This window comes from Lissotriton vulgaris, chromosome 12, assembly GCF_964263255.1.
Source record: "Lissotriton vulgaris chromosome 12, aLisVul1.2, whole genome shotgun sequence".
Taxonomy (NCBI): Eukaryota; Metazoa; Chordata; class Amphibia; order Caudata; family Salamandridae; genus Lissotriton; species Lissotriton vulgaris.
This window is the reverse complement of record NC_141700.1, coordinates 168,791,503-168,817,806: the sequence shown is the minus strand read 5'-3', so window position 1 is coordinate 168,817,806 and position 26,304 is coordinate 168,791,503.

Genomic DNA, 26,304 nt, shown 5'->3' with positions numbered 1-26,304 from the left:
ACTGCCCCGCCCTTGTCGGCTTGTTTAATCACTATTGAAGTGTCAGATTTCAGATCACTAATTGCTTTTTGTAAACCCTTGCTGATGTTGTTCTTAGTATAACTGTTTTTCTTCTCAAGTTTGGTGAGGGAAGACAGTACAGCTTGCTCGAAAGCTATGACCTGTTTTGGAATATTTAGAGTTGGAGTAAAGCGTGATTTAACTCTAAGTCCAGTAGTTTCCTGTGAGGACGTCATTTCGGCTCCCGCGAAGAAAGTTTTTAACCTTACCTTGCGACAGAAGTCAAGTGCTTCTAATTTTAATTTAGTGAAATCCGTTCTTTTGTTTGGAACGAATTTGAGGCCAAGGTTAAGAAGCATTTTTTCATCCCTAGATAGATCCTTGTTAGAAAGATTCACTATAGTGGACAAATTTAATTGTTGTTGTAGTTCTTGTTGCGTGTTCGCATTTGCCACGGTTGTTTGAACCGAGGTCGCGATTGGCCGCCCCTGGACAAAAAAGGAGCCGACCCTCGAGTGGCGCCTCGTTTGTTGAAATTGGACTGTCTTGAGTCTGGGGAAGAGTCCGAAGAAGTGGTGTCTGAAAAGGTCAAGAACCTGTTTTTTGATCTGCCCTGAAATGAATTTAGGGCCCCACGTGACTCACCAGAAGTGTAAAAGTCCTCTTTAAGAAAAGCATACACCCTCTCCAACGGGAACGATTTTGAATCTTTTTCAAACTGAGCTGCTTTCGTGTTCAGAGAGTAATCCTTGAAAGTGGCAATTTCCTTTTCAATTTTTTCAAGGAGTGCCTTAGCTTCAGTCGTGGTCTGGTTGTCATTAATTGTTTTAATCAAATCATCTATCTCCTTCTCTTCCTGGCTGCAAATGCGCTGGGCTGTTTCAATGGTGTGCACCATTAAATCCCTGCTGCACTTAGTATTAATTTGGCTAAACCCTTTCTTGTACTCAGTGTCCTCTATAAAAATGACGGGGATGTTCTTAACTTGAAGGCCCCAAGGGATGGTACCAGCTTTTAGGTGCCTTAGTAGGAAGTGGCCGTGCAGTTCCGTTCGAATATGCTTCTTTTGAAGCCTTAACAGTTTGTCTGCCTCGTTTTGTTGTTTGGCTGAGGCGCTCAAAGTAATTGTAGAGAATGGCGAGGATGCTATTAGTTGATCAATATGGCTCTCCGTGAAGGACAGCGTATCTTTGTCTGCCATAGTAAGCAAGAGTGGACACTCTTGCACTGCAATGAATGCTGACACAATATAAGGACACTTGCAAAGTGTCGTTCCCAAACCACTCGGGCGATTGCCCGCACAAATGATCAAAACACACAGGGGTGGCTGGGCCCAATGGGAAGGAGGGTAGGCAGGGCCTCACAATATGAAAAATAGAAATGTTTGCCTATGCCTCCAAACTACTTAAAGTACACACTAATTCATGTACGAGTAAACCCCAACTTGTTAGTTTACACAAAACATTTTATTTTTGTCAATTTGGTACTTAGTTTAATGAAAGAGAATTCACAATAAACAGAACTAAGATCACTATCAACCTCATGTCTGAGCCATGAAAATTCAAAAGAAATCAATACAAATGTGCAGTGAACCGAACAAGTGGTGAACAATTAGAAAAACAGTGACTTATTGACATATACAAACATCACATTGAATACATGGACCAAAAAGCTTTTTACATTTGTAAAACAAGGGCTCCTCCTAACATTTAGGAACCCGGGGAGGAAACAGCGTTTATAGTAATAGTTAACCTCCCAAAACCTGAATAGCAACTAATCAATTAAGTTTCAGGAACATAGCTCGTTTCTACAATAAATGGCAATGGCCAACCGGCCGAACAAAGGAAAAAAGAGTGCCGACGCGTTTCGAATCCTGATTCACAACTTGCAGAATTCTCGTCAGGGCAGATTGGATCTAGTCCATGGGCACTATTTAAAATGAAACAAAACAACATATTTACTATCTAGCGGGTCCTCTAGCCATTAATCTCTGGACAGTAAGATTACAAAACAGTTTGTACCTTGTGTGAATCCTGCCCACAGTCAGTTCTGAATTAGAAGAAATGTCGTCTAGGCTTGGCGGCCTACGCTGCAACAGAGTAATGGACTTAATAAGTGCTAGCCGGGTGCACAGGAAGATAATGCTTGAAAGCCATTATCACTCGGTTACCTGAGTTTTTATGGAAGCTGTGGTTCAGCTTCCATAAAAACTCAGGTAACCGAGTGATAATGGCTTTCAAGCATTATCTTCCTGTGCACCCGGCTAGCACTTATTAAGTCCATTACTCTGTTGCAGCGTAGGCCGCCAAGCCTAGACGACATTTCTTCTAATTCAGAACTGACTGTGGGCAGGATTCACACAAGGTACAAACTGTTTTGTAATCTTACTGTCCAGAGATTAATGGCTAGAGGACCCGCTAGATAGTAAATATGTTGTTTTGTTTCATTTTAAATAGTGCCCATGGACTAGATCCAATCTGCCCTGACGAGAATTCTGCAAGTTGTGAATCAGGATTCGAAACGCGTCGGCACTCTTTTTTCCTTTGTTCGGCCGGTTGGCCATTGCCATTTATTGTAGAAACGAGCTATGTTCCTGAAACTTAATTGATTAGTTGCTATTCAGGTTTTGGGAGGTTAACTATTACTATAAACGCTGTTTTCTCCCCGGGTTCCTAAATGTTAGGAGGAGCCCTTGTTTTACAAATGTAAAAAGCTTTTTGGTCCATGTATTCAATGTGATGTTTGTATATGTCAATAAGTCACTGTTTTTCTAATTGTTCACCACTTGTTCGGTTCACTGCACATTTGTATTGATTTCTTTTGAATTTTCATGGCTCAGACATGAGGTTGATAGTGATCTTAGTTCTGTTTATTGTGAATTCTCTTTCATTAAACTAAGTACCAAATTGACAAAAATAAAATGTTTTGTGTAAACTAACAAGTTGGGGTTTACTCGTACATGAATTAGTGTGTACTTTAAGTAGTTTGGAGGCATAGGCAAACATTTCTATTTTTCATATTGTGAGGCCCTGCCTACCCTCCTTCCCATTGGGCCCAGCCACCCCTGTGTGTTTTGATCATTTGTGCGGGCAATCGCCCGAGTGGTTTGGGAACGACACTTTGCAAGTGTCCTTATATTGTGTCAGCATTCATTGCAGTGCAAGAGTGTCCACTCTTGCTTACTATGGCAGACAAAGATACGCTGTCCTTCACGGAGAGCCATATTGATCAACTAATAGCATCCTCGCCATTCTCTACAATTACTTTGAGCGCCTCAGCCAAACAACAAAACGAGGCAGACAAACTGTTAAGGCTTCAAAAGAAGCATATTCGAACGGAACTGCACGGCCACTTCCTACTAAGGCACCTAAAAGCTGGTACCATCCCTTGGGGCCTTCAAGTTAAGAACATCCCCGTCATTTTTATAGAGGACACTGAGTACAAGAAAGGGTTTAGCCAAATTAATACTAAGTGCAGCAGGGATTTAATGGTGCACACCATTGAAACAGCCCAGCGCATTTGCAGCCAGGAAGAGAAGGAGATAGATGATTTGATTAAAACAATTAATGACAACCAGACCACGACTGAAGCTAAGGCACTCCTTGAAAAAATTGAAAAGGAAATTGCCACTTTCAAGGATTACTCTCTGAACACGAAAGCAGCTCAGTTTGAAAAAGATTCAAAATCGTTCCAGTTGGAGAGGGTGTATCCTTTTCTTAAAGAGGACTTTTACACTTCTGGTGAGTCACGTGGGGCCCTAAATTCATTTCAGGGCAGATCAAAAAACAGGTTCTTGACCTTTTCAGACACCACTTCTTCGGACTCTTCCCCAGACTCAAGACAGTCCAATTTCAACAAACGAGGCGCCACTCGAGGGTCGGCTCCTTTTTTGTCCAGGGGCGGCCAATCGCGACCTCGGTTCAAACAACCGTGGCAAATGCGAACACGCAACAAGAACTACAACAACAATTAAATTTGTCCACTATAGTGAATCTTTCTAACAAGGATCTATCTAGGGATGAAAAAATGCTTCTTCACCTTGGCCTCAAATTCGTTCCAAACAAAAGAACGGATTTCACTAAATTAAAATTAGAAGCACTTGACTTCTGTCGCAAGGTAAGGTTAAAAACTTTCTTCGCGGGAGCCGAAATGACGTCCTCACAGGAAACTACTGGACTTAGAGTTAAATCACGCTTTACTCCAACTCTAAATATTCCAAAACAGGTCATAGCTTTCGAGCAAGCTGTACTGTCTTCCCTCACCAAACTTGAGAAGAAAAACAGTTATACTAAGAACAACATCAGCAAGGGTTTACAAAAAGCAATTAGTGATCTGAAATCTGACACTTCAATAGTGATTAAACAAGCCGACAAGGGCGGGGCAGTGGTCCTTTGGCCACGTCCCATGTACCTTGCTGAAGGTCAAAAACATGTCAACAATAGGGAATGGTACAGACCCTCCAAAGAAGACCCTGTCCATGCAATCCAGGATAAAATATCTCGAATTACCAAGGAGGGTTTGGACACAGGTTTTTTAGGACCTAAAGAGTATGAATTTTTGAATAAAAAAACGCCTCGAACTCCGATTCTCTACTTCTTACCGAAGATTCACAAAAATGACAAGGTACCCCCGGGCAGACCCATTGTCTCGGGCTGCGATTCGGTGCTTGAACCAGTATCTCAATACATTGATTTCTTTTTAAAGCCATGTATTGCAAAAGTCCGATCGCACCTCAGTGACACAACAGCCTTCATTAAACAGATTGAGGGACATGTATTCAATGACCAGACCGAGTTGATGGTGACACTTGACGTCGCCTCTCTCTACACACAGATACCGCAGGATGAAGCCTTAGAGGTCATCGAACTGTACCTAGAACAAAGGGATAGACCCCATCGGGTACCTACCAACTTCATTGTGGCACTAGCAGAGATCACTCTTCGCAGCAACTATTTTAAATTTGAAAATAGCTTTTTTGTTCAAGTCAAGGGGACAGCCATGGGTTGTCCCTACGCACCGGAGTTGGCCGTGCTGTACATGGCACAATATGAGGAACGTTTTGTCCTCAGTGACAACCCTTTCTCAGGACATATCATTCAGTGGCTAAGATACATCGACGACGTCTGGCTCCTGTGGCAGGGGAGCCAGGCGGACCTCGAGCAGTTCCATCTGTGGCTGAACTCTAGGCACCCAGACATTCAATTCACACTCAATTACAGTCCAAAAGAAATGACTTTCCTGGACGTCACGGTAAGCTCCCATGAGGCTAAGTTAACTACCTCCTTGCATAAAAAGGAAACTGACCGGAATACCATTCTGCATTACACCAGTTCGCATCCTCAATCATTAAAAAATAATTTGCCCTATGGGCAACTGTTGAGGATCAGGCGTAATTGCACAAACCTTTGTGATTTTGACTCTCATGCAACCAGATTCTGCAATGAGATGGCAGTAAGAGGATACCCTAAAAAGTTGTTAAAACATTCAAAGAATAGGGCCAAATTTACTCCAAGAGAGGCATTGTTTGAAAAGAAAGAAAAGAAAGATCTGGAACAATTGGTTTGTGTGACAACATTTGGCCAACACACGAACCAATTCAAGAACATAATTCGGAATAACTGGCATCTTCTTGAGACTTTAGAGCATCCCCTCTCAAAACCCATTTTTGCTATGCGCAAGAACAGAAGCATAGGGCAACATTTAATCAGAGCAGATAGTCATATCACAGCACCCAAAAGCGACCTTGTCACACAGTGGAATCTGAAACCAATACGCGGACATCGCAAATGTGGCAATTGTGTCTCATGTTCAAGCACCTTAGAAGGTGACATATTTGTAAACAATGGCATTAGATGGAAACATGATTGCTTTACGAATTGTAAGACTCGAAATGTCGTCTATGCGGTGGTTTGCCCATGCAACAGAGTTTACGTAGGCAAAACAAACCAGCCCATTAATGCACGCATTACCCAGCATCCCTCCCAGCTTAAGAAAAAGGTTATCACTGCCCCCATGGTGGAACATTTCACCAGTAATGGCCATTCTGAGACTGACTTCAAATGGACCGTATTGGCATGGATCGACCCTAAACACTTCCTGGATGTGGACACAATGCTGTTGCGCAAGGAGGCGTACCTAATCCTAAAGTTTGACAGTGTCAACAAGGGTCTGAACAGCCTTAGTGAAATAAACAGGGCATAAACAATTTGTGCTCGCTGGTGAACACTACATGTCCCATAATGCACCTCAAAGGTTCGTGTCAACCTTGATTTGCTCTTTGACACTACAGGTCCCAGCATGCTTCAGGTCTTGTCCTTTTGCCTGATTGGCCCGTTACCAACTACATGGTTTGGGCTGTATGGTCGGCGACGCCCAGGGACACTCACATCCCACGGTCATCGCTGTGGAGCAAGCACGCTGATCGGATTTGACATATTGCGGTAAGCACGGAAGCGGCCACTTTCCTGAACTGTCAATTGTGTATTGGCTATGCATAGAAATGATAACGTGGTAACGTGTTCCCCTCCCCTTCCCCCCGCAGATATTTACCCGAGTAAGCTTTGGTTTGGCGAAATGCAGTTTCAAAATCAGAACCCCCATTGAAGTCATCGCTACTCGTTGTCCAAGTAAGTGGACCATTCGTAAGAGTCTAAAATGCATACGCGACTAGCGCGGATGCGGATACATTCCAAAAGTGCACCTTTTTCAACCCAGTACCCAAATAGCAGCGCGGTAACACGGTGCCCCTTTCTGTATTCTTACAGATTTTAACTGCTCCCTGCGCGGCGAAACCTGATTACAAAATAGAACCCCCACTGAGGTCACTGCGGACCTATGCCCAAGTAAGTGGTTCATTTTAAAATCTACACACGATTAGCTAATCAGCGAGTAAACAGTGCACTAAGTCGCACTCTGTCCCCTATGTTTCAGAGAATAAAGGATCTTCACCGCAAGTGTCGAAGATGTGGTTCAGCTTCCATAAAAACTCAGGTAACCGAGTGATAATGGCTTTCAAGCATTATCTTCCTGTGCACCCGGCTAGCACTTATTAAGTCCATTACTCTGTTGCAGCGTAGGCCGCCAAGCCTAGACGACATTTCTTCTAATTCAGAACTGACTGTGGGCAGGATTCACACAAGGTACAAACTGTTTTGTAATCTTACTGTCCAGAGATTAATGGCTAGAGGACCCGCTAGATAGTAAATATGTTGTTTTGTTTCATTTTAAATAGTGCCCATGGACTAGATCCAATCTGCCCTGACGAGAATTCTGCAAGTTGTGAATCAGGATTCGAAACGCGTCGGCACTCTTTTTTCCTTTGTTCGGCCGGTTGGCCATTGCCATTTATTGTAGAAACGAGCTATGTTCCTGAAACTTAATTGATTAGTTGCTATTCAGGTTTTGGGAGGTTAACTATTACTATAAACGCTGTTTTCTCCCCGGGTTCCTAAATGTTAGGAGGAGCCCTTGTTTTACAAATGTAAAAAGCTTTTTGGTCCATGTATTCAATGTGATGTTTGTATATGTCAATAAGTCACTGTTTTTCTAATTGTTCACCACTTGTTCGGTTCACTGCACATTTGTATTGATTTCTTTTGAATTTTCATGGCTCAGACATGAGGTTGATAGTGATCTTAGTTCTGTTTATTGTGAATTCTCTTTCATTAAACTAAGTACCAAATTGACAAAAATAAAATGTTTTGTGTAAACTAACAAGTTGGGGTTTACTCGTACATGAATTAGTGTGTACTTTAAGTAGTTTGGAGGCATAGGCAAACATTTCTATTTTTCATATTGTGAGGCCCTGCCTACCCTCCTTCCCATTGGGCCCAGCCACCCCTGTGTGTTTTGATCATTTGTGCGGGCAATCGCCCGAGTGGTTTGGGAACGACACTTTGCAAGTGTCCTTATATTGTGTCAGCATTCATTGCAGTGCAAGAGTGTCCACTCTTGCTTACTATGGCAGACAAAGATACGCTGTCCTTCACGGAGAGCCATATTGATCAACTAATAGCATCCTCGCCATTCTCTACAATTACTTTGAGCGCCTCAGCCAAACAACAAAACGAGGCAGACAAACTGTTAAGGCTTCAAAAGAAGCATATTCGAACGGAACTGCACGGCCACTTCCTACTAAGGCACCTAAAAGCTGGTACCATCCCTTGGGGCCTTCAAGTTAAGAACATCCCTGTCATTTTTATAGAGGACACTGAGTACAAGAAAGGGTTTAGCCAAATTAATACTAAGTGCAGCAGGGATTTAATGGTGCACACCATTGAAACAGCCCAGCGCATTTGCAGCCAGGAAGAGAAGGAGATAGATGATTTGATTAAAACAATTAATGACAACCAGACCACGACTGAAGCTAAGGCACTCCTTGAAAAAATTGAAAAGGAAATTGCCACTTTCAAGGATTACTCTCTGAACACGAAAGCAGCTCAGTTTGAAAAAGATTCAAAATCGTTCCAGTTGGAGAGGGTGTATCCTTTTCTTAAAGAGGACTTTTACACTTCTGGTGAGTCACGTGGGGCCCTAAATTCATTTCAGGGCAGATCAAAAAACAGGTTCTTGACCTTTTCAGACACCACTTCTTCGGACTCTTCCCCAGACTCAAGACAGTCCAATTTCAACAAACGAGGCGCCACTCGAGGGTCGGCTCCTTTTTTGTCCAGGGGCGGCCAATCGCGACCTCGGTTCAAACAACCGTGGCAAATGCGAACACGCAACAAGAACTACAACAACAATTAAATTTGTCCACTATAGTGAATCTTTCTAACAAGGATCTATCTAGGGATGAAAAAATGCTTCTTAACCTTGGCCTCAAATTCGTTCCAAACAAAAGAACGGATTTCACTAAATTAAAATTAGAAGCACTTGACTTCTGTCGCAAGGTAAGGTTAAAAACTTTCTTCGCGGGAGCCGAAATGACGTCCTCACAGGAAACTACTGGACTTAGAGTTAAATCACGCTTTACTCCAACTCTAAATATTCCAAAACAGGTCATAGCTTTCGAGCAAGCTGTACTGTCTTCCCTCACCAAACTTGAGAAGAAAAACAGTTATACTAAGAACAACATCAGCAAGGGTTTACAAAAAGCAATTAGTGATCTGAAATCTGACACTTCAATAGTGATTAAACAAGCCGACAAGGGCGGGGCAGTGGTCCTTTGGCCACGTCCCATGTACCTTGCTGAAGGTCAAAAACATGTCAACAATAGGGAATGGTACAGACCCTCCAAAGAAGACCCTGTCCATGCAATCCAGGATAAAATATCTCGAATTACCAAGGAGGGTTTGGACACAGGTTTTTTAGGACCTAAAGAGTATGAATTTTTGAATAAAAAAACGCCTCAAACTCCGATTCTCTACTTCTTACCGAAGATTCACAAAAATGACAAGGTACCCCGGGCAGACCCATTGTCTCGGGCTGCGATTCGGTGCTTGAACCAGTATCTCAATACATTGATTTCTTTTTAAAGCCATGTATTGCAAAAGTCCGATCGCACCTCAGTGACACAACAGCCTTCATTAAACAGATTGAGGGACATGTATTCAATGACCAGACCGAGTTGATGGTGACACTTGACGTCGCCTCTCTCTACACACAGATACCGCAGGATGAAGCCTTAGAGGTCATCGAACTGTACCTAGAACAAAGGGATAGACCCCATCGGGTACCTACCAACTTCATTGTGGCACTAGCAGAGATCACTCTTCGCAGCAACTATTTTAAATTTGAAAATAGCTTTTTTGTTCAAGTCAAGGGGACAGCCATGGGTTGTCCCTACGCACCGGAGTTGGCCGTGCTGTACATGGCACAATATGAGGAACGTTTTGTCCTCAGTGACAACCCTTTCTCAGGACATATCATTCAGTGGCTAAGATACATCGACGACGTCTGGCTCCTGTGGCAGGGGAGCCAGGCGGACCTCGAGCAGTTCCATCTGTGGCTGAACTCTAGGCACCCATACATTCAATTCACACTCAATTACAGTCCAAAAGAAATGACTTTCCTGGACGTCACGGTAAGCTCCCATGAGGCTAAGTTAACTACCTCCTTGCATAAAAAGGAAACTGACCGGAATACCATTCTGCATTACACCAGTTCGCATCCTCAATCATTAAAAAATAATTTGCCCTATGGGCAACTGTTGAGGATCAGGCGTAATTGCACAAACCTTTGTGATTTTGACTCTCATGCAACCAGATTCTGCAATGAGATGGCAGTAAGAGGATACCCTAAAAAGTTGTTAAAACATTCAAAGAATAGGGCCAAATTTACTCCAAGAGAGGCATTGTTTGAAAAGAAAGAAAAGAAAGATCTGGAACAATTGGTTTGTGTGACAACATTTGGCCAACACACGAACCAATTCAAGAACATAATTCGGAATAACTGGCATCTTCTTGAGACTTTAGAGCATCCCCTCTCAAAACCCATTTTTGCTATGCGCAAGAACAGAAGCATAGGGCAACATTTAATCAGAGCGGATAGTCATATCACAGCACCCAAAAGCGACCTTGTCACACAGTGGAATCTGAAACCAATACGCGGACATCGCAAATGTGGCAATTGTGTCTCATGTTCAAGCACCTTAGAAGGTGACATATTTGTAAACAATGGCATTAGATGGAAACATGATTGCTTTACGAATTGTAAGACTCGAAATGTCGTCTATGCGGTGGTTTGCCCATGCAACAGAGTTTACGTAGGCAAAACAAACCAGCCCATTAATGCACGCATTACCCAGCATCGCTCCCGGCTTAAGAAAAAGGTTATCACTGCCCCCATGGTGGAACATTTCACCAGTAATGGCCATTCTGAGACTGACTTCAAATGGACCGTATTGGCATGGATCGACCCTAAACACTTCCTGGATGTGGACACAATGCTGTTGCGCAAGGAGGCGTACCTAATCCTAAAGTTTGACAGTGTCAACAAGGGTCTGAACAGCCTTAGTGAAATAAACAGGGCATAAACAATTTGTGCTCGCTGGTGAACACTACATGTCCCATAATGCACCTCAAAGGTTCGTGTCAACCTTGATTTTCTCTTTGACACTACAGGTCCCAGCATGCTTCAGGTCTTGTCCTTTTGCCTGATTGGCCCGTTACCAACTACATGGTTTGGGCTGTATGGTCGGCGACGCCCAGGGACACTCACATCCCACGGTCATCGCTGTGGAGCAAGCACGCTGATCGGATTTGACATATTGCGGTAAGCACGGAAGCGGCCACTTTCCTGAACTGTCAATTGTGTATTGGCTATGCATAGAAATGATAACGTGGTAACGTGTTCCCCTCCCCTTCCCCCCGCAGATATTTACCCGAGTAAGCTTTGGTTTGGCGAAATGCAGTTTCAAAATCAGAACCCCCATTGAAGTCATCGCTACTCGTTGTCCAAGTAAGTGGACCATTCGTAAGAGTCTAAAATGCATACGCGACTAGCGCGGATGCGGATACATTCCAAAAGTGCACCTTTTTCAACCCAGTACCCAAATAGCAGCGCGGTAACACGGTGCCCCTTTCTGTATTCTTACAGATTTTAACTGCTCCCTGCGCGGCGAAACCTGATTACAAAATAGAACCCCCACTGAGGTCACTGCGGACCTATGCCCAAGTAAGTGGTTCATTTTAAAATCTACACACGATTAGCTAATCAGCGAGTAAACAGTGCACTAAGTCGCACTCTGTCCCCTATGTTTCAGAGAATAAAGGATCTTCACCGCAAGTGTCGAAGATGTGGTTCAGCTTCCATAAAAACTCAGGTAACCGAGTGATAATGGCTTTCAAGCATTATCTTCCTGTGCACCCGGCTAGCACTTATTAAGTCCATTACTCTGTTGCAGCGTAGGCCGCCAAGCCTAGACAACATTTCTTCTAATTCAGAACTGACTGTGGGCAGGATTCACACAAGGTACAAACTGTTTTGTAATCTTACTGTCTAGAGATTAATGGCTAGAGGACCCGCTAGATAGTAAATATGTTGTTTTGTTTCATTTTAAATAGTGCCCATGGACTAGATCCAATCTGCCCTGACGAGAATTCTGCAAGTTGTGAATCAGGATTCGAAACGCGTCGGCACTCTTTTTTCCTTTGTTCGGCCGGTTGGCCATTGCCATTTATGTAGAAACGAGCTATGTTCCTGAAACTTAATTGATTAGTTGCTATTCAGGTTTTGGGAGGTTAACTATTACTATAAACGCTGTTTTCTCCCCGGGTTCCTAAATGTTAGGAGGAGCCCTTGTTTTACAAATGTAAAAAGCTTTTTGGTCCATGTATTCAATGTGATGTTTGTATATGTCAATAAGTCACTGTTTTTCTAATTGTTCACCACTTGTTCGGTTCACTGCACATTTGTATTGATTTCTTTTGAATTTTCATGGCTCAGACATGAGGTTGATAGTGATCTTAGTTCTGTTTATTGTGAATTCTCTTTCATTAAACTAAGTACCAAATTGACAAAAATAAAATGTTTTGTGTAAACTAACAAGTTGGGGTTTACTCGTACATGAATTAGTGTGTACTTTAAGTATTTTGGAGGCATAGGCAAACATTTCTATTTTTCATGATGCAGAAGTGTAGCATCTAGAAACTAAGTCAATTCTTCTTATGCCAAGCCCGATACTGACTATTGTGCTTGGTGAATGTGAAATTCACCGCTTCACTCAACCCCTTACTATTTTTCCCAGTAACATCCCTCACAGGTCTTATTTCTGACCTCAAAGTTCTCCTCCTGTAAAGACATTTCCCACTTCAATTCATGCCCTCTCTTATAGCTGAAGGAAGTCCTATTCATTCTCGAAATTGGAAGCGTCTTCCCAGTGTGTTCTTGTGGATTGAGAGTCTGCCATTTATTGCAGTAAAATCATTCTACCCGCGTTAGGAACTCTTGAGTAAAATGCGCACGTCACTTTTCTCCCGTAAACACCGTTTGCTACCTCTTACATTGTGGGTGCTTCCGGTACTTGCACAAGTGCCACTAATGCCTACGTACCGTTTGATCTTGTGTTTGACTGTCTGCCAATATTGCAGTATATTACTTCTATTTGGTCCAAGACGCCAAAGCAGCACAATCCACAGCCAAGGCCACTCAGCCTCGGGAACCAATGGAGAAAAACATTACCCTTACCATCTCACAACAGTCTCCAGTCCCCTGTCCATGGCCTAACCAACAACTCCCCCCAATACCGTTCCTCTGGCTCTTTGAGGTTGCCCCACCCGGAAGCAGCGCATGGGAAAACAAGCAGATTGTATATGAGGGAGCTGGGCACCCTAACTGCGCCCCAATCCAAACTTGGGGGCACGCTTATTAATAAAGTTCAATTAATAACATTAAACTATCGGGCTGTTTTTCATGACTCCAAGCCTCGTGACTCCACCCCCATTTTGTTGCTACCAACTGGAGTAAAGTTGGATCCAATTCCCGGCCTGCATTTAACGATCACATATAGGGGCTGCAATAACACCTAATACCCTGAAAGTAGGATGCTGATCAGTTACATGGAAAGGAGATAAAAAGGATAAGTAACGCTCCTCAGGACACAAGGATGCCCGTTCATGACCAACTCCTAGATCCTCTGCGCCGTTAATTCTCTGTGCCACAGATAGTCTGAAATGAGAAAACATACGTTAGCATCCATCCCACGCCTACTTATCAGCTCCATGGCCCGCTGACACCAGCGCGCCGCCATCTTCGTAACCGACGCATTCTCTTGCGCTCTTCCCGGGCCCCGCCATCCTCTCCTGTCTGGTACCTGCATGGGGATAAAACAGACATCAGCTGTCCTCCCCCCGAACTCCTGGCAGCGACCTCAAGCGCCAAGGCCGAATCCCTGGTTACCAGCACAAGATAATCCAAGCTCCGTCTGACCGCCAGGACAAACGGACAAAGAAACTACGGGCCCCGCACCCAATCTGCGTGCTGGGCACCAAGCGCACCCGAAGACCAGACTAAGCATGGGCGAATTTTGCGAATCTCGCGTTCGTGAATTTTGCGGATTTGCGAACTCGCAATCCGCAAAATCCGCGAATTCTCGCGAATTTGCAGATTTTTTTTTTGTGTTCGCGCGGGTTTCTGCCAGTTCGCGAGGGTTTTGTACAATTTCGCAAACGCGAACTTACCTGTCGGGTCGCAAGTTTTGCAAACTTGTTGGTTCTACGTGTCCAGCCTGTTTGGGACACTCTTCTTCATCACTGCCACTCTCTGTCACCACTGCCACTCTCTGACTACTCATGCCACCCTCTGGCCCACCCATGCCACCCTCTGTTTCATCACAGCACCCTCTGGTTGTCCAGTGTACATTATTGTGGCAAAGCAAAGCACACCTTCCCTGCCTCAAGTGACCTGAATTAATTTGGGGCTGATTAATGTGTCACAGAATATTTTTTTAGCTGGCACCTGCTTCCTTAGTGCTTCCTGATTAGTGATCTTTTGCACGTGCTAAGTGCTTTCATTGTTGCAAAATTAGTTACAACACCTGCCCTGCCCCAACTGACAATAATGAATTAGGGGCTGATTAATGTGTCACTGGATTTGAACTTCCAGCCTGGCTCCTGCTTGTCTGCCTTAGCTGTAATTCAGGACCTTTGTGTAACTATTCTGAGGGTCAGAGCAGGGTCACATAATAGTTGCAAGTAGGCAACTGAACTCTGGAGGGGCCCCTCAGGAAGCACTACAGGAAATGGCTACTAATGATGAGCTTGAACTTTTGAACCTCGTAAGTAGTTTCAGTTTTGCTAAGATCGTATTTCTGCAATTTAGCGCTTATTCGCGGGGCGCGAAGTTGAACTGGGAAGCCGCGAACAGTGCGAGCAAGCCATAAAATCCGCTGCTCGCGGATTTGCGGATTTTGCGGGAAATTCGCGAATCTCGCGGATTGCGAATTTACCGAAAATCCGCAAAATCCGCGAGCGTAACGGATTTTCCGCCCATGCTTAGACCAGACGCTGCACATCCTCCAACTGTCCAAAACGGCTACATGCGGTATAACTTGTTAGGCCCGCGACTGAGAATCAGGGAGTGACCAAACTGCTTCTGTTTCTGGAAAGACCAGAACGTGACCTGTTTCAGGGGCCCTTCAACTAAACCAATCCCCCCAGGAACACATTTAAAATATTTCCCAGAATCTTATCCTCTAACCCCAGTCATAGTTTACCCTTGACTACATATTTCTTGCAGTTCATAATCTGTGTACCTTCTATTGCTCTGGTGTGACCACACTATTCCTGTATACACATACTACGTTTATGACTTACTACGGAGCACGTGCACCCATAACACATACGTTTCTCACGGAGGGGAGAGTTAATTGCCTGGCGGGGGGCGTTCGATTCAAGATGGATAGGGGTGCTATTCTGGGCACTTTATACTCAGTTGCCAGTAGACGGTGAAGTAGCAGGCACGTGGTCAGCTTGTGCAATAGTACACCTAATTCGCATGTGAACACATTACTAAGGCAAACAATCTAGTCGCAACTCAGGGGTGGTGACAAACAAAACAAGAGGCAGCAAATGGTTTATTACCAGAGTAACAGAGACATGTATGCAGGAATACGAAACGAACTACGTCCACGGCAAGGCCTCTGCCCCCCTCCCCCCCATGCTGGTTCTGTCCGGCTCGATGAAAAGCTGACAGGGCAATTAGCCGGTCCCCCCCCCAGCCCAAAACACCCAAAGCTCTCCTCAGACGAGGGGGAGGGGAGTGGGCGGGACGGCGGAAGCGTGGGAGCCCCAGGAGCCGCGTGCGTACAAAGGCTGGCCTCACCCTCCCCCCCCGAAACCGGCCAAGCAAGGTATCGCACGGGTGCGCCACCCCCCTCCGCCCCAAGACCAGCAAGGAGGCGAACGCCGTAGGAGCCGTCAGGGGCACCGGACACACACACTAGGAAAATGTATCACCCCCTCCCCGTGAACCCCCGACCCCACCCACAGCCCCCGCACGCTGCAGCTGGCATTCTAATCCCGGCCTCAAGGCGCTGCACTCAAGCCAGGCACGCCACACCCTCGTGAGTACATCTAGGGACATAGCTAGCGCTTGGACACATCTAGCGCTTCATCCCCCAGGCACCGGGAGGCAAAGCCGACAGGGATCGTAAATCACCCACCCCCCTCCCCTCAAGGCCGCAGCTCCTAACCCTGCCCCGCACTGGGGCGGCGAGGGCAGAAGGTGGCCATGAAACACGGCCCCAAATGGACAGGAGCAGGTAAGGCGCCACCGCCGCCATCCCCCCCTCGCGCGAAAGTAGCCCACCACGGGGGGACAGGGAGCAAGGGAAGGAAGGCATGGTGGCAGCGAGGGAGGGGGGGGGAGAAGAGGCATGCAAGCTGACGCCGAGAAGAGCCCCCCCCCCACAGCAGGGCATCCCTCCGCCCACACCTACATGGCCTGCCCCTGCACCGGGAGATAGGAGCAATCCCCTGATAAACTACTGATTTACTGATTGCACTCATACCACCCCCGTGCCGATAACACCGAGTGGCCGAGAGCACCAAGAATTAATGCCATGATGTCAAAACCGCAGACGCCGGAAAGAACCCAGGTCCCCGGGGCCGGAGGCGAGTGCGCAAATGCAAAAGCCAAACCCACTGCCCAGAAAGAGAATATCCTACGTAGACCCGCAGGATGGAAACTACAAAATGCGCTTGAATAAGACCTCGACTGCACATAGTCTCGACAATGAAATGTCCCAACATCCGCGGCCGATAGTAGGCAGACCGCCCGGCCCATCTCCAGTGGAAAGGGCCTCTCACCTTTGAACTGAAGTTCCTGGGCACCAACATCAAAAACAGCAACGGGCAGCACCCGCTCGAAGTCCGGGCAGGGGAGGGCGAGGGTCACGCGAGCAGCAGCCAGAGACAAAGAGGACGCTTGACCCCCGCCCCCAGGACTATATAGCCCTGCAGCCCCTCCCCCCCTTGACTGGAAGTGACCTCACAGGGGGACCACTGGTCCCCTCAACCACTAGACCGCTCAGGGTCTGTGCCATCCTATGACACTAAGGGTGGCCGCCCTCGTAGGTGACCACCTTTGGTGTCCTGGGGCAGCCTATCAATGTATTCAAGAAAAATAACCATTTGCTCACTATGCAAGGTTTAACACTCACATTGTTACAACATCATGTTTAACCCCTTGAATGCTCATGACGAGCTGAGCTCGTCATGAGCCACGGCGCTCCTGTGCTCATTGCGAGCTCAGCTCGTCATGAGCCATGGAACGCTCGCATGCGGGGATAATTACCCTGCTGTGCTGAGCGTTCTACGGGAACGGGTGTGGCCGTGACGAGCTGAGCTCGTCATGAGCACAGGAGCGCCGTGCCTCATGACGAGCTCAGCTCGTCATGAGCATGTGAGCGCTGTGCGCGCCCCCCTCCCCCCAGCACAGCGAATGTAATCTAGGGCCCTCTTCTCATCCACATTTGTGTACTCTTGGTACAACAGAGGTGTAGGCAGGACGCAGATGTTCCAGCGGTGGAATGCACTTCTGCATTGTTCAGTTCCAGATATACTTACCGTTGACCTAATACTACATTTTATGTTGTGTAATGTTCGACTGTGAAGGAACGGAATAGTGCTAAAACAGGTGGCAAAGGTACACAGTAGTCATTCATAGGTTAATTGGTTCCACCCATTAACACAGAGTATTAAAGTCCTATGGGCAGCAGCATGGTCTGTTTCGAGGTCCCTATTACGTTGTGCCCATTTCCTTAATGTGCATCCCAGTGTACGTTCAGCCATTGGCCAATGCCTCCAGTCTTTGACTATGTGTCTCGGATTTACTCCGGCTCAGCGCTGGCAGTGCGTAAAAGGTACCAGCTATTTTTGGCAATAAGTGGCGTCTTACCCTCTATCCCTAGGAGGTGGCGGGGTAGGGGTGCAACCATTGCAACCATTCCTTAGTGATTAGCCACTCTAGTTTCGCCAAGAAAAGCATCATGGCAGTCAACTTCCTTACCCCTCCTGTCGTAATTTGACGATGGCCGGGTTAGCGCTTAGCTTTACTACACGTTATTTCCCTTAACTTGGCCTTATTTGAAAACGCCATTTTGTATGTTACGGCGGCCATTTTAGGGAATGAGCAGCCTCGTGGTCAGCATGCCCTTTAGTCCTTTGTCCGTGCCACTGACCACTCGAGTTTGCCCAGCAACAGGCTATTTTTAGTAACGGTCAAGCTTGTACATGCGCAGTTCCGACTGACCAGTCACCCCTCAGGAATGTTCCGCCAAACTGACCAGTGGTATTGTAACCCCTCCCATGAGTTGGCTGTGTTCCAAAAATGACCATATATGTACCTAAACTTTGTAACCATGTACCGCCTACCTTTTATTACTGTAAATCTGTATAAAAGAAGGACTCGCACCAACGTTCGGTGTGATACTTCTTGCATTGCCGAAGGGTGCTGTAGGAATGTACCACCACCCCATGGGGTCTTAATAAACTTGTCTTTTGTACTTTTCAGTTTCCGTGCCAACAGTTCTTTTGGTGTAAGTGGGTATTTCTGCGGAGCATGTAGGCCTTGGGAACCCAATACCACAAATTGGCGACCACGAAGGGACTCATCGGCGACTCGGATGCCCGAAGGAGAGGTCGTGACGAAGGATTGGAAACTCGCCATGGACGTGTACGCTGCCACTGAGTGACCCGAGTCTTGGCACCCACGGTGTTTTCTTCCCTTCCTTCTGATCTGACCTTCCAGGTGGCGCCGGTCTCCGACTGAGATCCTGATCGTCTGCGTTGCTGTACAGTGCCCGTTTGGCTGATTCGATTAAAGACTTTGGCAGTTGGAATCTGGATATTTGAGATTGGGTAAGATTTGTGATCGGTAAGGTAGTCTACGGACGCTTACTGAAGTTCTATGATTGTGACTACGATTTGAGTTAGCTAACATTTTGACTTTGTGAACTTTGAATATATATGTGTAGTGCACTTCACATAGGCAGGCATGTAGAGATGTTTCTCTAATTTTGTTTGTACTCTGAGCGGCACATTTGTGTGAAGTACTGTAAGTGCCATTTTTTATGGTATCACGCTTTCGTGGTACTTTTTGAACATGCCTGTTTTAAGCACACTCCGAGGGATGTGCTGTCTTGGAAATGGTACCACGTATAGGCTAAATGAATCTCAGCCGGCTCCTCCAGAAGGAACACCTAATCGTGAGATGTATGTGAAATTCGGCCTTCCCCCTATACTGTACAGTAAATTATGGCATAAATACACTAGAACCGATCCCGAGTTGCAATGGCCACTACATGGGTCGTTTGATTTACGAAAGGTTCAGTTTGTGGAGCAATGCTTGTTTCAGCGCAGGTCTAGACAGGATATGTTTGATTGTGTGAGAATGTGGGAAAAAGCGGTGCGTGAACGTATGAAGCGTGAGGTTGCCTTGGCGGACAAAGAGCAGCGCAAGGCTGCTCAAGATAAAGCTTTACAGCTGGAGGAAAAGGAGGCGCAGGAGAAGAAAGAGAGGGATCACGGGAACGTAATTTGCAAACGACCGGTCAATTTCCTATTCGACGACCACTTTATCCTGTCCTTAATAATGAATTTGATGATTTTTCGTTATTAGATCGATCTCCGCCTCCGTACGTCCAACCTACGGCCCCGGCTGAGGATTCCGGTGATGAAGAACGGGATAAGTCGGATAAGACGGATAAGTCGAGTGTCAGGTTATCTGCGCAGAGAGCCACGGATCTGCGCAGTTTTGCTAGGAAGCTAAATTTGAATCAGATAACTGTGTCAGAAGTTGTAGCCGAAAAGAATAAGTGGACAGAACGAGAATTAATGTGTTTTTTGAATACTCTTGCAGATGAAGTTATTACCCGATTTCGTAAATATTCAGAGGACTTAGAGCCTAAGCATATGTCGGTCCATCATGAGAATTTGAGTAAAGGTGTATTTGTTCTTGCAGATGCAGATGGGTTTTTCACGCGACTGCTCCAGCTACGGGATGAGGCATCCAGATTGCGGGAAGCACGAAAAGCAGATAAGGAGTCCGTGCCGGGGTCGATGGAGCAGTCCAAACAGTGTTCTATCCTGGGTTCAGATAAGAATTCTCAAGTGCATGTTAAGCCTATGCGTGAAGCTGCACCTTTGTACGTTCCCCCTAAAGGGGACGGTACAGATGAAGATAAAATGTCGGCAAATTCAAAGGGGTATTTTACATATAATTGGGTGTATACGCCTTGGAATAGAGCAGATGTTATGGCATTGAAAAATGCTTTACCTGATCTCCGTAAGAATCCGGCCGCATTCTATGAAGGGGTAGAGGGGGCCATTTCTTCTTGTGTTATGACTCTTTGATATAGACCTTTTCTTTGGGTTAATTCTTCCGCCTGATATGTGGAGGTCGATTCGTAAGACTAATGATCAAACGATGTTTGGGGCGACATGGAAGGAGATAAGCCAGGCTGACTTAGACAGGGAACCTGCATGCAAACCATGTGATTTAATTTTAGAACTCCCAACGGCTATTTTGAACAAACTAAAAACGTTAGTTCCTCCTAAAAAGATCGATTGGACTATGCTAGCTTCGTGCAAACAGAAGCCAGACGAATCAGTATCTGATTTCTTTACACGCTTCGAAGAAGCGTTTCATGATTATAGTGGTCAATCGTTAACAGATGATACGGGTAGGCATCTTTTTGTTGATAAGTATGTGGCTAATCTCCTACCGGAGATTGCAAAGCGGTTAAAGACAAGTGAAAGTTCCTGGACCACGGTGACCCCTGCGTCTTTGTTAACTATGGCTCAGTATTATGAGCGGCAGGAACTAGAGGCTAAAGAAAGTGTTGATAAGAAAACGAAGGAATTAAAAACGAAGGTGATGTTGGCACAGGTTCGTGGTGCACAACCTAGAGGGAATGATAGAGGAAGGCGAGGAGGGGGTAATGCGTCGTACGGTCGTACTGACATTGCTGAGGACCAATGTGCATATTGTAAAGAGTTTGGGCATTGGGCTGAGGATTGTCCGGTGCTTCATGAACAACGTAGTCAGCGTGGTCGAGGAGGTGGAAGGTCGAGGAATAATTATTCAGGAGGGAGAGGTGGCGGAAGTGATCATGGTAGGTTTGAATCGAGGGGCCGTGGTCAGGATGAACGAAATACTTTTGATAGACGAAATCAATATCAGATATCGGAGGGTGAGAATGTGGAGCATCAGGATTATATGCATGCATAGGATTGCGTAGGATGGGGTACCGAATCAGTTGAAGTGCCAGTAGATCAAAGAGGTCCATATGTATCAGCGGGCATTTTGGGTTCTACTGATCAGTTTTTAGTTGACACAGGAGCTACTCGTAGTTCTTTGTCCAAAAACTTGGTTCCAAGGGCTCCCCTGTCTGGCGAAACGATAACATGTATAGGGTTTGATGGCACACCCTCTCCTAGCCCATTATCACAACCTCTTGCACTTTGTATTGACAAATTTTTCAGCTTTTGTCCATTTTTGTTGTCACCTCACACTCCAGATAACATTATGGGCATTGATTTGCTTAAATACTTTCGAGCAACGATACGCTGCGCTCCTGAAGGAGTGCGGGTTATTTTGAACGACAATTACCCAGATTCAGACAGATTTTGTACAATGAAGGAAATTGAAGCATTAGCCTCTCTCCCACACACGTTATGGGCGACGTCAGATACGGATGTGGGACAGATGCTTATTCCACCTATTCGAATTACTGTCAAGGAGGGAGTACTTTTGCCACGTGTACCACAGTATAAGATCTCTAGGGAAGGTGAAATTGCCCTGACGCATATCGTTCAGGATTTGATCATTGCAGGAGTGGTGGAGGAAGTTCCTTACAATGTCTGTAACAGCCCTATTCTTCCGATCCTTAAGAAAGACACTGACGACAAAGTCTATCGATTTATTATTGATTTGAGAGAAATTAACAAAATTGTCATTCCCCAATACCCGGTGGTGTCTGATATCACGACATTGCTTACATTGGTCCCTCAAACAGCAACAACCTTTTCTGTCATTGACCTTAAGAACACATTCTTTTCCATTCCCATTCATCCCGACAGCAGATATCTATTTGGTTTCACGTTAAATAATAAATCATATAGATTTTGTCGTGTTCCTCAAGGTTACACAGAGAGTCCTAGCATTTATAGCCAGGCTTTAAAAAGACAGCTTGACTCTTTTGAATTACAATCCGGAGTAGCCCTTATACAGTATGTTGATGATCTCCTGTTGGCTGCAGACACCTACGCACTATGTGAGGAGAGTACGCCTGCTTTGCTTTGCTTTTTGGCTCAGAACAACCATAAAGTCTCTAAGAAAAAGCTACAATACTGTAGACCCAAGGTGACCTACCTCGGTCATCTTTTGTCTAAGGAGGGGCGTGCATTAACATCAGATCGAATTCAAGCGATATTAGATACGCCAGTCCCCCGCACTCAGAGAGATGTACACCCCTTCATAGGACTAACATCCTTTTGTAGGCAGTGGATCATGGGGTTCTCACACATTATCAAACCTTTGTTAGCGTTATTGTCCAAAACTACGTCAATGCCCCTTGAATGGACAGATGAATGTCAAAATGCTTTTGAACAATTGAGACAGGCCCTTTGCTCTGCACCCGTGTTAGGTACACCAGATTACACAAAGATTTTCACATTGTACGTGCACGAGAAAGATGGGTGCGCGTTATCAGTGTAAGTGCAGACACACGAGGATAAGCAGAGGCCATGTGCGTACTTCTCAGCCATTCTTGATCCCGCAGCACGAGGGTTACCTGGGTGCTTCCGAGCAGTTGCAGCAACAGCAGTAGCTATACGGCAGAGTGAGGGAATAGTTTTATCGCACAAACTGTTGGTGCTAGTTCCCCATGCAGTAGATGCCCTGTTAAATCAAACAAAGACTCAATACCTTACGAGCGCACGTTTAACAGGATATGAGCTCACACTCCTGGCGCCACATATCACATTGAAAAGATGTGCTACCCTGAACCCTGCCACTTTATTGCCTTATCCCGTTGAAGAGGGCCAGGAGGAAAAACACCATGATTGTGTTTTCCTGACCGAGGAACAAACAAAGGGTCGTGTCGACTTACAGGATATGCCACTTCCAGATGTGGATGGGGAACTGTGGGTTGATGGATCGTGTTTGAGGCTGCCAGATGGCACGACTTCTGCAGCATATGCGATCACGACACTTAAGACGGTGGTAGAAACGGCACGAATACCCCAGAAATCGGCCCAAGCAGCGGAGCTGATAGCCTTGACAAGAGCCTGCGAACTGAGTGCTGGCTTATGTGTGAACATCTACACAGACAGCCGGTACGCCTTCGGAGTAGCGCATGACTTTGGCCTACTCTGGAGAGAGTGTGGGTTTTTGACCTCTCATGGAGTACACATTATGCACGGAGAACTAGTGCGTGATCTCCTAAACGCGTTGTTTTGTCCAAAGAAAGTAGCGATAATCAAATGCAGTGCACATAAAAAGGTCACTGACAAGGTGGTACAAGGCAATGCTTTTGCAGACAGTATAGCAAGACAAACAGCTATGTCTCGAAATGACTCCCCCATGTATGTAGCGAAGTCGCAGGCCGAGCGATGGCATGATGCTAGAGCGGAGATACTAGATATCCAAAAATCAGCGACTGAAGCAGAACTTGTAGCATGGGCAGCAGAAGGGGTACTGGATGACGAGGGTTGTTGGAGGAGTAAGGACATGGAGAGATGGAAATTGCCTGCAGCTTACTTGCAAGCGATGGTTCAGATGACACATGGGTTGGCACATGTGGGGGCTCTTGCAATCACTCGACTGTTAACACGAGTTTGGGAGCATCCTGAGATTGCCAATACTGCAAAGAGAGTAGTGCAGACCTGTCTGATATGTTTACAGCACAATCCTGCAAAAGGGACGTATACTCCGAAAGGAGGGTTCGTTCCACCTACTGCACCGTTTGAGGTACTGTAAATGAATTACATCCAGCTTGAGCGTTGCAATAACCTTAAGTATGTCTTAGTGGTGGTGTATTCTTTTAGCAAATGGATTGAGGCCTTCCCCACGAAAGATAATACAGCTTTGACAACAGCTAAGGTTCTGCTTAAAGAGTACTTCCCTCGATTTGGAGTTTGCAAATTTTTGTGGAGCGATAATGGTCCTCATTTTGTTGGGAAAATTGTGGAGTATGTGCTAAAGGGACTGGGGATTCAGCAGAAGTTTCATGCTGTGTTCCACCCTCAGTCAGCAGGTCTTGTCGAGCGGTACAATGCTACGTTGAAATTAAAACTGGCTAAGATTGTGGCGTCCACGTCATTGAAGTGGCCGGATGCCTTGCCGCTAGCATTACTCTCCATTAGATCAGTGCCCCACTCTCGAACTGGCCTCACACCGTATGAAGTGGTGTTTGGTAGGCCTATGAATATATGGGAAGTTCCTAAGCCGCGATTGTTACATGATGTGCCTTGTATAATGATGAACGATTATTTGGCACGATTAACAAATGATTTGCTTTCTATTCACCAACAGATTCGAGAAGCGCTCCCTGACAATTCCATTGGAGAGGCTCACAATCTTCGTCCTGGAGATTATGTGATTATTAAGTCGTTTGAGAGAGCGAACAGCTTGGAACCGAGGTGGCGTGGCCCCGAGCAAGTTCTACTGGCGACTCGAACGGCTGTGCGAGTGACCAACAGGAAGCGGTGGGTGCATTCAACTCACTGCCGTCGCGTCTCTCCGGACCTGGTGAATCCTACTGTGTTGTCCGACTACAAAGATATCTTGGACGAAGAAAAGAGCCCAGCTGTGACGTCGGCCGAATCTGAGGGAGCCTTCCCGGACCACACTGTTTCCGGACGACAGCGCTACGATCTGCGGCCAAGATAGGAAGAAGATTTTTTTTGTGCGAGACTGGTTGGTTACCGCTCTGGGGTGTGTGAAACGGAAGCCAGGAATCTCAAGGGGGGGGATCAGTTCTGCCAAGAGTAGCGACACTCGTCTTCACCCCGGAGAAGAAAACAACGGCTACCTCGGAGCTCAGCACTAACGTTTTTATTTTTTTACTTGTATATTTGAGTCATTGTGAACTCTTTTGAAAATATGGCGTCTTCTGCATCACGAGACAAGAGAATTCTTGGTGCTATTTTGTTCGTATTGACAATTGTGGTGATAGCAGTGATAGCCTGGGTAGTCGAACTTGTGGTGCCTGTACGAGAACATTTGCTGCCGACTACCCCGGCTCCATCTGAACATTTTCATTTCACCTTACCCTATCATGAAGAACGGCACCAACAGACTTACTTGAACAATAGCTTCATTCAAATCTTGCATCATACTCATAATATGACGAACACTTCTAACTGTTGGGTATGTGGGATGTTGCCTGGGCATCAGAAGAAAGGGGGCACACCGCTCATCCCACTCCCGTTTTCCCATAACGGTTCCTGCAATGCTTGGTATACTCTTCTATTCACTTTGCGATGGCCAACAAAAGGGGGGGTGCTGTTCCGTTTAAATAAAATATGCTATCATGACCAGGATGGTTATCCACAGGCTGAAGGTACTCGGTTTGAATGGGAGGAGTACCGCCCCGATAATGTATCTGCACCAAGGGTTTACAGTAACCAAAGGAACATTAATATGTCCAGTTCTCATGTTATAAATGTCATTGATACTAAGGCGGATCTATGTATACGAAATAAAGGTACTATCCCGGTTGGAAAAAGTGAATGTAACATCACACTTGCATTTGACAGTCCGAATGGCATATCATTTGTGGCATCTCGAAATACATACTTCATTTGTGGTAATAAAGGCTACCATCAGCTCCCGTTAGGATGGCTAGGTACATGTTATATCTCTTTTGTATTGCCCCCTGTATTCATTGCCCCACCAATGTACCATAATGATTACATACTGTACCATGATTTTGTGTTAAATAGAGTTAGACGTGCTGTAGTCCTGGATGATATTGATCAGACCGATACTGCCCTACAACAATATGTAGATTTTAATCTGGGTTTGTTTTCCTTTGTGGGGGCTGCTCTCAACAGTCGGAAAATACGACGACTGACCCGTGTTGTTGAGGCTGTAGCTAATGATACCGCTTTTGCATTGGGAAATATCACAGAAGAGCTTCAAATATCTAGGATTGTCATGCTCCAGAACCGGATGGTTCTAGATGTTGTTCTAGCTGATCGAGGGGGGGCATGAAGAATTATCGGAAGTAGTTGCTGTGTTTACGTGCCTGACAATTCACCATCTGTATATGATGCTATATCGAAACTGCACAAAATCGCTGCTGAAATACACCCGGACAATGGTACATGGACCCTTTCGGGGTGGTTCTGGTCTATG